The sequence below is a fragment of the Cyanistes caeruleus genome, chromosome 7 (genome assembly GCF_971803275.1).
Source record: "Cyanistes caeruleus chromosome 7, bCyaCae1.hap1.1, whole genome shotgun sequence".
Lineage (NCBI taxonomy): Eukaryota > Metazoa > Chordata > Aves > Passeriformes > Paridae > Cyanistes > Cyanistes caeruleus.
The window spans coordinates 21,502,404-21,515,857 of record NC_141707.1 but is presented as its reverse complement, the minus strand read 5'-3'; the positions used below and the strand labels follow the sequence as shown (position 1 = coordinate 21,515,857).

The 13,454-nt window shown below is 35.0% G+C and overlaps 1 long non-coding RNA gene across 2 annotated transcripts in view; it reads right to left on the bottom strand.

Moving 5' to 3' along the window:
- Positions 1 to 13,454, bottom strand: part of LOC147652245 (uncharacterized) — a 29,324-nt gene that overhangs the window by 14,967 nt on the left and 903 nt on the right. For both annotated transcript variants that reach the window (XR_015289007.1, XR_015289008.1), the window contains exon 2: positions 9,272 to 9,329. This is a non-coding gene — a long non-coding RNA (uncharacterized LOC147652245). The remainder of the gene's footprint in view (positions 1 to 9,271; positions 9,330 to 13,454) is intronic.

Here is a 13,454-nt window from a genome sequence, read left to right as displayed (position 1 = left end):
CAACTGAGTACAGATTTTCATTCTGGTACTAAAATATAACTTTCTAAATTTGGATAAAGATCCAATTATTCCTAAATTACTTTTTGAAAACAGGAGGACAGTTGTACAAAGTTTCTTAAATATGTCTTGACTTCAACTATGTATTATTTATGATGATCTTTATAATGAAATTTGTGCAGTTTGTAGTTGTAGTGGTTTAGGTTCACTGATTTGAATTTCCTGGCCAATGCACCAAATAATGTGGGTGGTTTTTCCCTCCTTACTAAATATCAATTAACGTAAAACCAGCACAGTAGTCTTAGGAACATAATCAGTATATAACGGAAAGTGAAATAATTCACCATATAAACAATTCATGTCTCACCTTCTAATCTGGATTTTCTCAACATTACCTCTTCCCTTCTCTCAGCTGAATTGCCTGGAATGGTCATCATCCGTTTTGTTGCCCTGGACTTGAATTTCTACCTGACTAATAGTTCACCCCTCATTACTGCCCACTAGTCTTGCAGAGATCACAAGTGGGGCTTGAGTTTACAGCTGAGTCCATGGCCACATATACTGATTACTTATTGGCTCTCAAATTCCATATTTTGCTGGTCACCAAGTCATAGAATAGTTACAAATACAGCTGTCAGAAAATGGATAAAAACTTTGAAAATCTTTGCAATTTTTAGTTCAATTTTCACAAGCATTTAATTAAAAAAAAAAAAACAACACCAAAAAAACCCCACAGAGTAATACTCAAATTCTGCAGGATATAATTAAGTATTAGTGTGATAATAGTGTGATGGTCAAATATTCTTGTGACAGATGATCCTGCTCATAAGTGTATACAAGCAGGAATCCACTAGGTGGCAAGCACTACCAAAATGGCATTTGGCAGATGCTAGATCAGCCTTACTTTTAGGTGATACAATGAGCCGTCTGCCTCAAAACAAAATCAGGTTAGTAGTCATAAAACACATAGCCATGTCAGAACTTATATATTCACTTCTCTTTTCTTTTAAAGGACCTGCTCTGCCAGCAATCTTCTTGCATGTTCAGCCTGTACTCAGAATTGGGTAGATCAGTTTACATGAAGTATTTGCTGTAGACAGACAGTAGCTTCCCTATTTATAGCTGTTTCTTCTCTTCATATTGTTTTATGGAAATACTTTGCTTAAAAAGCCTTAAAATTACATTTTAGTTATAATCTACAAATAAGGGATGAAGTGCATGGAGTGAACAAAGATGTTTGCCAGACAGTTACTCAACAACAATAAAACACCTTTTTTTTCTGCATTTCCAATTATCCTGAATGATACCATCATTTTGCAGGTCTCCATACCTAACAAAGGTAGCAGCACAAAACATCCATTTCCACATAGAAAAGTATACATCTTTTAAAATCTTCAGCAATGTGAAATCAGAGATAAATCTTGTCCTCACCTTACTGCATATTGTAAGCAGAAGTTGCAAGAGCCTAGCGAAACACAACTGCTGATCACAGAAACACAACAGATCTCAAAATGCTGCAGTAGAAGTTTTCCTAATGCTTTGGTCTGTACTGACAATTATGCAGCTGGTGAATGGAAAAAAAAGTCTGCAGCTTTTGAAAAGAAGGCACTGTTATACATGGATTTGGCCGAACTCTTCCCTGCTACCAAACAGTGGAAACCTGATGATGACACTGCAAAAGCCTGAGAATTTGCCTGTCCATGAAACTGCAGCTATATAACCATAAGCATTATTTGAGTGAACAAGTTTGCATATAGACCTAAGCAGTGCTCTCCTCTCCTCAAAGAAATTAAAGAAAATTCACAGGCAATACAGGCAGTCAGCACTTCCCACATTCAACAGCTATTCAAATCCCCTCCACAGAGTTACTTCATTTGGGAAAAAAAGTTATCTTTAAGTAAGAATTGCTTCCAGAGTTTTCAACTGACTTCAGGGACAGGAGAGTTCCCTGTTACTCCAGTCTCTGACTGCACTTGTACTCCATTTGCAGCTGGTTTTAATAAAAAGTCAAATATTCTGGCACAGAATGGCATGGAGTGCTTTTTTGATTTCTTCCTTTGTAAGCCTATGTCAGCCATCATGGAGTCTTGTGTACTCTGAACATCTTTTTTAACTTTCAATTGTAATTCAGGTACTAACTATAGGAACCTCTATCAAGGAATCTACACATCCTTTGAGCTCATCACAGCAATTCCTCAGTCTTCTTCTTAAGTGAAGAGGTGATTACAGTCCTGTGAGAGTTCAGATATTTTCCACATTTTCCTACAAATAGTATTATTTTGCACTTACTAACATTATGCTCTCCAAGCCACTGAGTTACATGTACTCCATTCACTAATTAACATTTCCTTCTTATTCCAGACTCCTTTCTCCAGTTCTTCTGAGGACATTTTACTGCTATCTTTGTATTCCCTGAATCGCTGCTCTAGCAACAAAATATTTATATTTCTCAGTATGTTTTCTCTGGTTTAAAACTTAATCAATCTCTCATCCTGGGGAAGGTAACTCAGTTTAATCTGAGCAAGACAGTTCTTCCTAATGCCTTAAAGAACTAATTCACTCTGAAGTAAGTTCTTGTGGAATGTAATAACTAAGATACAAACACATTTTGTACATCAGTCTAATAAGTACAAATTCAAATTATATCACAAACCCTACTTTTAGTTTTATTACATTGTCACCATCTTTATGATAGTTATTTGTATTATATTTAGTCTTCCTTTGCCTATCTCTAAACATTTAAAACATCCCTAAACAAATAGTAACAATAATAATAAATACCTGGGAGTTTTGATCTAACATTTGAATTTTCAATTAAAAATATTTTTGTGGCTTTAGAGCCAGTCTTTAGGTAAAATACATAAAATTAATTCCACCAGCTACATACAACAATTTTTGGTTACCTTGTAATTTCAGGTCTGGCTCATTTTGAGAAAAGACAGCTTGTGTAGACTCTATGCAAAACACTAGGAAAAGCAGAAACTTCAATTTATTCTTGTTATAGATTTGTTTATTCAGAAAGAAGCTTTGAAATAGAAGGCTTTGAAAGGCTGTCTGAATAATGAGTTGTTATTCTTTGAAGGCATATTATCTTTAAAAATACAAGAAAACCTGAGGGTTTCTAATGAGTAGAACCCTTTATTTTTGAAAGAAAATAAATGGAAGTATTTGAAAAGATTTTTTTTGTAGGTTTTTTTTTTTTTTCCTCCTGGAGCTGCCTGTTGCTCTTATTTGGAAGCTTCCTGCTGATTTTACTTTTTATTCTGCTGTGAGACTGATGCCAAGATTTACATGATTGCTGTGGATAGGAACTGGATTTAGCATAAGGAAGATAACTGCTTTTCCCCTAGGGAGAGGCAGAAAAGGGAAAGACAGACTGAGGCACACAGACAATAATAACTGAAACTATATTCTTGATCAATTATTTTATTCATCCTCTATTTTAGATTATGCTCCAACTAATAAATGGCAAAGCTACTAGTCCCAAGCCAGAAACACAGATAAGGAAGGAAACTATTTGTGGTTTCATGCAAATGTCCAACTATAATGGAAGCAATGTACTGTTTTTATATAGAACTGACATAGTGCCCCTTGTAACGTAAGTGTAATTAACTAAGACTCTCATCAGAATCTGTCAGGCAGAGATTTGCCTTTTACACAGAGTCCTTCAGCAGAGAGAAAAGAGTGACTGTAGAACTGTGCATCATTACAATCATTTCAACAATTCATTGTCTGTATAGTCCTTTGCACATTCTTTAGTTTTTAATTACATTCTTTGGACATTTAAACAGGTAAAGATTTTGGCTTACAAGGCAGACTTGTGCAGCTTGAAATCATTTACAGCCAGTTGGCAGATCGTCGTCTTCTGTTAATGTACCATGAAAAATGCCCAATGAAAAGTGCCCATGAAAAATGCAATTATTTGAGATACTGGGAAAAGTTTGCATCAAAATGCAGGAAACTTCCCAAGCAAGGCAAGCCTCCATAGTAAGCACACAATAAATACTGAGAGCAGAAGGCTGTTAGAGGGATCTTGGCACTGAAAGGGTATAGGTTTTCAAATGTAATTATTAACGGATAATTTAATTTATTTCAGTAATTTTTCTAATTAAATAATATACACCTAAAAAATCAATTTAGATGCCATAACTGAATGAAAAATAAGTACTATCTACTTGGCCTAAAAGTTTAAATTCAATAATTGGAAGATATTTACTGAGGTAAATATTCTGGAGTTCCTGAACTAGATGTATTTAATAGAAAAATGGGTAAGAATTAACTTTGTTCCCTTTTCCTTCAGTTAGTTACTTAAATAAAAGGTTATTCTGACATTTAAATCAGATTATCTAACTACAACAAGTGACTTCATAGTTTTGTAATTTTTTTATTACAGATTTATGTTTATCTTGTGAAATTCAATTATTAAGAATAACTGATCCTATAAATTAAGTCATTCCTTTTGCAGTGCTGGTCTTGCTGCTAGAAAGTAGCATATTTGAGATATTCAGTTATCACCTGCAAATCCTCAAATGATTTCTTGAAATAAAGTGTCATCTTAGGGCCACTGATAATAATTGCTCAGTATTTTTGCATTTGCTAAAGATTGCCTCTAATATCAGTTTCTTGAACAGAAATTCCAGTACAGCCTCAAATTTGGGGTATATGGACAAACTTTCTGGAGTTTACAAGTTTATCTGGACACCCAAGGTCTCACTGAACCCACCCATCTATTGAGACTCCCCTGAATACAGAATTAATTTGAAGATAAACCTAATAACCTGATTCATAACTACAATATTACCACGAGGGCTATGTTATACTCATTATCATTTATCTACATTTGAAAAGAATTTAGTTTCTTTGTAAATCATGACAAATTGAGACTTAGTTTGGGGTTTTACATTTTGCTCCCCTGCTTTTAAAGTGAAGTGTTGGCACAGAGTTACCTTATTTCAAAGCCTCCAATATTTTTTACTATCTCCCACTATGTCACATTTGAGTTTAATTTCTCTTGCTTAAGGAGGGAACAAGAAGTGTTTCTATTCACTATTTCCTCACTATTTCCCAATGGTTGGCTAATGAGATTTCTAACAATGAAATTCAGAGCAAGAAGTCTTACCAGGAAGATCAGAGTGTGAAGTGCAACCTCTGTAAACTATTGTGGTTCGCTTCAAATCAAAAGTCGTAGGTCTTAGTCAATAACTCCCATATCAGTTCAGAAATTGTGCATAAGCATACAGAAAAAATGTCAATTAAAGAATTTAGATAGAATAGATAGAATATTCCTCTTACCCTATATATATTGTTCCAAACTATAATTAATAAAATTTCTGAAGTACATAATTAATATATTAATCTACCTTTGATTTTTGATCATTGGGTTTTACACTTTTATCTAGTAACTAAATGATCCTCTACTACTAGCTGTTTTCCTTCAAGATAGATATTCATAATTATGACTTATCTTTTTTATGAAGCTAAATGTGGAGTCTGCATATCAAGCAGATAGACTGCTCATTCTTCTGCCCAAAATGAAAGAACCTACCTCACAAAAAATTGACTACACAGAGCATCACTGTACACCCTTCCATGGGGCTATAACCAACTTTAATAGCTTAGCCTTGCTAGCTCAAACCGTTACCATGTTCATTGTGTTCCAGCGGAATCCAGCAGGCTCAATGCAGAGACACAGCAAGTTCACTTTTATTCCTACAGAATACAATATAAAACTATCCTATACATGATAAAGGTGGCTTTAGGACTTCTTTCGAATAGATGTGCTTACATAATTTTTCACAATTTCATCTGAAAAATAAGGTATTTTTAGTTTTGTAAAGTTTGGAATAAAACTGACTTTCCCAACAGAATATCATGTTACCTTACTTCCAGTAGCTCTTTTAGCCATTTCATTCATTTATACAGTTAAGTACAGGAATAGGACAAAACTACCAGCAGCTGACAACATCTCTTTGCCTCAATTCTTTTCCATAAGTCTTGCACCACAAGTCAGGGAGGTGACATTATAAACATGATTCATCAGATTGGTTAGAAAGACAAGACATCATATCCTACTCTGACCCAACACAGAAATCTGTACAATGAGATTTTTTTTAAGCAACCAACTGGCCATGATTAACCAGAATATAACAAGAGACCTTCTGAGAGGAAAGGAGAAAGTGCCGATGAAAAGGAAACAGTGTATGCAACCATACATACACAGTATCAGTGGAATCTAGCTAGAAACATAGTACTTTGCTACAAAATCTGAAAAAAAAATTTGTGATAACTTGATTTCATGCAGAAAAAGAGGTGTTCTTTATTAATGGAGCCCCCTAAGTAGCTGTCTAAGCTGTTGGGATCCAGTTTCACCAGCCCTTCAGAGCTCTTCCCTTAAAACTGTCTTGTTCTATGATGCTTATCAAAACCTGACAGTGCTTCACTGATACACTGAATTCGCTATCATACCAGCCAATACTGTCTCATGTTTTTTAAATATTAAGCCTGAAACTAAGCTATCTACCTCTGTCCAACCTATTTTATACTTGGATTATAGGATGTGCCAGTGAAGAACAATTCTTTTCTTTTTTATTTGCATAGCTCATTGTACCGCAAATTCCTCGTTCCGTACTAGAGTCCCTATTTATGTCAGTAATACAAACATAATGTGAAAAGAGGACAGCAGAAAACATCTCAAGTATTGACTTCAACTGAGTTATACCACTGAAGGTCTAAGGGGATCAAGCCTACATTTCTGCAGTAGAAGTGACTGTAAATCCACCCAAAGATAAAATTATGGATACTTCTTCGTTGCTTGAAAGAATGAAAAATCTTATCTAGAAAGTGCACTTAATGTTCCAAAAGTCAATGTTGTTCATACAGTGTTATCTTACACATGCAGCCATTTATTATAGAATAAACAAAGCGAAAAATCTTTTATGCTTCACTAGGTCAAGAAGCACTGGCAGAGATGTGCTTCAATTCATCACAATGTCACTTGAAATCTAGCTTTCAGAAACATGAAGCTTCCTTTCTGGATATACAACCAAATCAATTGAATTTGATGTCAGAGAGCTCATCTAATTAGTTTTCATTGACTTAAACATATATTTATGTTTCTTAGCTGTTGTCATTTTTATAACAGTATTTTTTATTTAAGATTGGCAAAAAGTATTTAACCATATCTTAACTGGGCTTGGCTGCACAGTTCTTGTTGCTGGCAGATTCTGCTAAAATCTCTTGATTTTCCAGAATAGTTTTGTGTATGATAAACCCTAATCCACTATCTTCATGCAGCTGTACACAGGATGAAATCAAAATCAAGTTAAGAAAGCTTGCAGAATGAATCAGTGAAGAGTGTTTAAGAGAGAACTGAGTCACTGTCTTTCTAAAATAAATTTTAAAATGTGACACAGGTTTCCTGATGATATAAGTCTAACACTGTAGTAAGCCTTCCATCTGAATGTGTGGCTGGAAAAATACAAAACACAAGGTTAAAAAATCCATTAAAATTGTGAAGTCTTTTGTAGCATTGATTCTACAGATCACATTACCTCTCAAGTTCACCGACAGAATCTCATAATGCAATCCTTTTCCAAACAAAAGAGGCATCCTAGTTATGTATGGTCTAGCACAATGTTCTAGAAGTTGTTTGAGATATATGCAATACACCTAGGATGTTCCTACATCAATGTGTTCTAGCATCATGCTCCTGGCACAACCTTCAGTACAAAATCAGTTCTAGTTTATACCTAACATCTTTATTTAGCAATCTCAGAAGCTTCATCCTGCCTTCCCCAGTCTCCTGTCACCTAGTTTTGCACACCTGGCTGTCTTTCTGTTATTCCCTTGACACCGTCTCTTTTCACTTCAAGCTAAATATGGAATAAAATATTTCTTTTTAAACTCTTATCCTCTCTCTTTTTCTGTGGTTAGCCTGCACGCTTGGTGGCATTCTATTTACCTTTCAACCTATTTCAGAATATAACAACATTTTTGCTCTAATTTTAGAACCTTAATCAGAAGTTCTTTCTTGCATTCACATGCAAAACAACAGCAAAGAGAACCTCACTGTACCTTTGAAAATTCAGAACATCAAGGTTTGATTGGTATTCTGAAAGAAGTCCTTTAAAAATGGAAATCTGAGGAACATTTACTCTTGAGCACTACAGTACAGAGCAGAGATCTTTGGAATACTGATGACAGAATCTGCAGAGTCCCTTTTAGCTCTCTAGGGAGTCCTAAGAATTTCAGATGCAGTAGCCCATGGTTCAATTTCTTGCTGGAATGGATTCTCCACAAGTAGGGATAATCCTTCATTTAATGCTTACTCACTTGGATACATTTCTGTATTCCATGCTGGCCATTCCAGGCTTTGCAATGCTTATTTTTTCTTCCCAGAATGTGTTTCTGCATTAGCTGATATTACCACACTTATTTGGTTGAAATGGCACTTTTCTTTTATGAACTTCTCATTAGCTTAAAATAACTTCTCAAAATATCTCTAGCCCAATACTTATCAAATTTGTTCTTGGGCTAACAGTAACATTTTTTCCATTTTTAGTTTGAAGAGAACCACTCAGTAGTTTGTGAGGATTAGACTTTCAAGTATATACAGATACAGCTGGTTTCATTAAATACTTATCAAATGCAGTAGTTCCTTATTTTAACTCTTTTTAAAATATTTTCCCTCCTAATTATAAGTAAAAAAAATATAATAGCACCTCAAATACCACTTTCAATTTATTTTTTTTGTTTTGAAATTCCTCCTGAAGTTTATCTTCTCTCTGGTTTTGTAACAGCTCTAAGGTATTTGACTTGACTCAGTATCTGAATTTATTAAATAAAATTAATAACCTCAATATCCTTACTATAAGAACTATGCATAAGGTAACATGCATATTATGTGCACATATTGCTGTTGCCTACATTATATAATTTATATAATTATATAATTATTAATTTGATTTAAATAATATAATTGCAATAGTAAATATGCTGTTTCATATCTAGGTAAAATACAGCTTAATTATAAATTACAAAACACAAAATGGATATTGATGTTGTAATTTTAAATCTATAAAAGCAGTATAACTAGCTAAGATTTCAAAATATGTTCTGGGTAAATAGAGCACAGTGAAGCATACAACATGTTTTAACCTCATGGTGAAAGGATATGTATACATTTAACAATAATGCAGTTTGAGGAAAGAGGTTATGGCACCTGAATGACAGGAAATGAAGATGGGAGAAGAAGAAAAATCAGCTTTATGCAAACCTTATGCTGTACCACCTGCCAGTGTATGTCCTGTACTCTTCAGCTATCACTGAATCTCCTGTGAACAATGAAAGATTCAAAATAAATACAAATCAGAACAAGCCACAATCTTTTTACCCTAAATACTGTTTAATCTTCCTTAATAATTATATTTTTGGTAGCCACTATTAACGAACTTCAGTTGGTTAAGAAAATTCTAAAAGCATTTCCAACATTTTCTTAGCAGACACTGAATTAGAATTTCCAATTGCTACAGTATTACATAAAAAGTCTATTTAAAATTAATTTTAGTCCATGTCCTGACAGAGAGATTTTCCATTGTTCAACTTCCTAGTACCAGCACTGTTCTTCACAGTGCAGAAATAATTCAAAACACACAGAGTCACATCAGCATTCTGTTGAGTCCTACATGTTCTAGCAAATAAAACAAGGTGGTTTGACAATCACAGATATTGCTTAATCTTTCTGGATAAATAAAAGCCAGTAAATTAAGTATTATATTTCATTTTGTACAATATTGTGGGACTTATTTTAATAAAATGAACTCTAAGGTCTAATTGATTGGTTCCCATCTGTAATTTAGAGAAAGATTTTCAAAGGCATGAAAGCCTATTAAGAACACATTTAATTGATTTTCTGAAAGAGCTGAGGTCTTGATGCAGCATTTACTGCAGTCAGCAGTGAAATTTCCATTGATTTAAATGAGAACAGGTTCATACCTGCAGAGACCTAGCTGCTATTTATGCATGTCACACTAGTCCTTCCATAGCTAGAGATTTCTTCCCTTTGTTTTTGTACAAATAATCTACACACTTTGGTACATACACTCAGTATAATTTACTTTACATTAAAAATAAAAAAATGTCACATTTCCAAAGGTAATGAAAGTTTTAACACTGAAGAGTGAACACAGTGCAACTGCCAGTTTTATGATGCCTTTCTTCACAGAAGTCAATGGCATTATTTATGAGTAAAACAACCAAAATGTTGAATATGTAGCTTAATTACTAGATGCTTAGAAGATTAGTCAAACAAGTTTGAGCAATTATAGATAGAACTATTGTGTTACTGCTGCAAAAGAAAGGAAAATATTATGAAAGATTCAATGCTATCAATAAATGAAACACTGATTTTATTCTGGTTTATTTAGCAAAGAAATGCAACTGAGTATTTTTAAAGTATTTCTGTCTATGGAATAAGGCTTTTCAGAGAATTGTCTCACTGATATGTGCAAAGACCAAAGAGGGGTGGTAGTGTTAGCATTCTAAATTCATCTAGATGAAACAATAAGATAATTAGGTGTAAAAAATGCACAGTCTTGTGTTCAATGCAGTAAAGGATCAATTTCATCTAAAGGCAAGTGGAGTGTACACTATATCATCTGATCCAAAGGAGTGACCTTCTTGATTCAAATGCAAAATGCCTGTGCCTATTGGAGATGGAATTTACCAGGACAAAATGTTCAATAGAAAGATTACATTTCCACTGGGGCAGAAAGGTATTTGTCAGTGTCTCATTACAGCTTTGATACAAACGTCTTGGATTTCAATTAGCTTTGAGATAGAAAAATAATCCAGCATTGAAACTACCAACAAACCTTTGTTTCTTACACCATTGTAAGAAATGTGTATTTTTGTTTAATTTGCAGTAAGATATAGTAAGATTTCCAAAAGAAATAAATACAAGTAAATACCATTCCAACCATTTTAATGTCAGCAGTATCACTTAGTGATTGTCTGTCTGATAACTTTGCACTAGGAGGCAAGGGTGACATAATTTACATTTTTTCCAGCATAAATGAAAAGTGCTGAATTCTTTGAACCGTAAGTGTCCCATCAGTTCTTCTACCCTCACTGTCCCACCTCCTATTATTAACATACCATATCCACTGTGATGCTTTTGATCCTTTTCTATGAAAAGCAGTTTGCCTTCCCAATGGAAATAAATACGAAATTTTCTTTAGTGCATATCAAGAGTTCAAACAATGGCACATACAAATTTCCACCCTATGGAGGTCATGTTTTAACTTCATAAATTTAGAGCTTGCCTTCATTTAAAATGTTTACCTCCAAATACTGTTTGATATTTAAGAAAACTTGTATGTGCTTCTGAATTGATCACAGGACTAAGAGATGGAAGGGCAAATTTTAACCATCAATTGAATATCTGTGGCCAATTTTGAGTTAACTCCTGTAAAACTCTGTATAGTATTTGTCACTTTTACTTCACACTTGTGTCACAAGGGTAACTCTGTCAGCTTTTGAAATGTGTCAGGAAGAAAAGCTCAGAAACCATATTGCTATGATTCAGTTGTTGATTTCCTTGTTAGGAAGAAAGTTATGAACTATTCTGTGGAGGAAGGCCAGTCCTCCAAAAGGCTTCCTCCTGGAGATCTGCCCCCTAGGATAAGACAAAAGGACTTAGTCATGGTGACTAAGCTGTGGACCCCTTCCTGCTTCGGGACCTCATGTTATCTCCCTGTAAACTATTGGTCATTTTACCCCGGTCTTAAACCATTGGTCCTTTTCCCAATTCTCCCCTTCCCTATAAAAACCCCAGCTTTTGCCCAGTTCAGTGGAAGTTTGTCACTGGTCCCCTTGGCTGAAGCCTGCCAATAAAGCACTCTGCAGAATGCTACATGACCTCCCGTCTCTCGTCTACACATTGGCTGAGGTAACCCATGAACGAAGCTGGGCTGAGCTGAGCTGATCACAGAGCTGAAATTACATCTAAAAGAGCTGATCACTTGAAGCCTCAGACTGTGCTCATAAGGGTTACCCTTGGCTGGAAACTGCCAGAGACCCCCGGACAGCTGCTCCTTGATGGATTTTAGTGTTCATCTTTCCATTGAGTCAAATCTTGCCATCTCCTTTCTGCTCAAGTGTTTTGTAAATATGGAGCTTGGCTTCTGCTAGTGACAAATGCATTTTCAACTATCTACTGCCTTGCAACTTATGTTAAAAGTAAGGATTTAAGCTAAGAAATAGGAGATGTACTGAGAAAAAATTCTTATGAAAAACTGATGATTATGTGTTTGCTCTATAGCTTAACTGCACTCTGAATGCATGTAATTTTTCAGGCCTTCTTCCAACACATTAGCAAGTTTCTTACGAAAGAACCAGAAAAGGAACAAATTTCTGTTTTCAGTAAAATGACTCCACGGCTTTATGGAACAGATCTGACTGCTGCTGTGAGTCAGTGACTCAACTAAGCTGAAAACAATGTGAAAGTACTAAAATTTAACAGTTACAGTTACAGCAGGGAAAAAAGTGCACACTTTCTGCCTCCTTATTTATGCTCTTATCTTTCTGGCTAGTAATGCTAACATAATCTATACAAAAGGAATCTGTTATCATCTTAACAAATATTCAAACATATTCTCCTCTTTTGATGAGTACACAAACTTCCATAAAGGCCAGTGGGAAACAGGCTGCACAAACTGAGGGCAGAATACAGACTAGCATACAACAAATCTGAAAGTAGCTCATTTGGGCTGATCTCTTGGCAGTTCTCCTACTCTCTCATAAAACCACTTGAACTAGTGCAGGTTTTGGTGAATTACAGTATCCCTTAAGAAGCTCTCATTATCTCCTGTCTTAACCACATAATAGAAAAAAATTGAGAGTACCATATGGAGACCACACTGAGAAAGGAGAACTTGGAATTTTTCAGCTGGTAAACCTATTTTCTGTAGTGCTTGGCAGGGAATCACTCTCAAGTGCTGGACCATTTACTAGCGTGTGTTTTGTGCCAAAGGTTAGCAGACTGCAAAAGGGTTCTCATCTCAGAAAGGACCCATCATTTATCATCACCTTATTTTGACTTGACAGAAAAAAAATTGTCCATCTATCAGGAACAGGAAAGAGGGGAGAAACTTACAAAATGTATGAAAGTTATTAAATGATCAGAAGACATCTAAACAACAGAGAGCTTTTCTAAATTTTTTAAGGTACAGTAGGAACTCTGACTCACATGGAACACTGCAGTAAATAATCAACAGTGAGTCCTGCAGCAATTGAAGTTTCCCTCACAGCTATCCCAGCAAAGTACCAACCAACCTAAACATAAACTTGTTCAGTTTATTATACCTAACAGGATTGCAACAAAGCTGGACTGCAAATGAAGCCTTTTTCCAGGGCTTGTTGGGACAAGTTTCAAAAATACACTCACTGGGCATAACTAT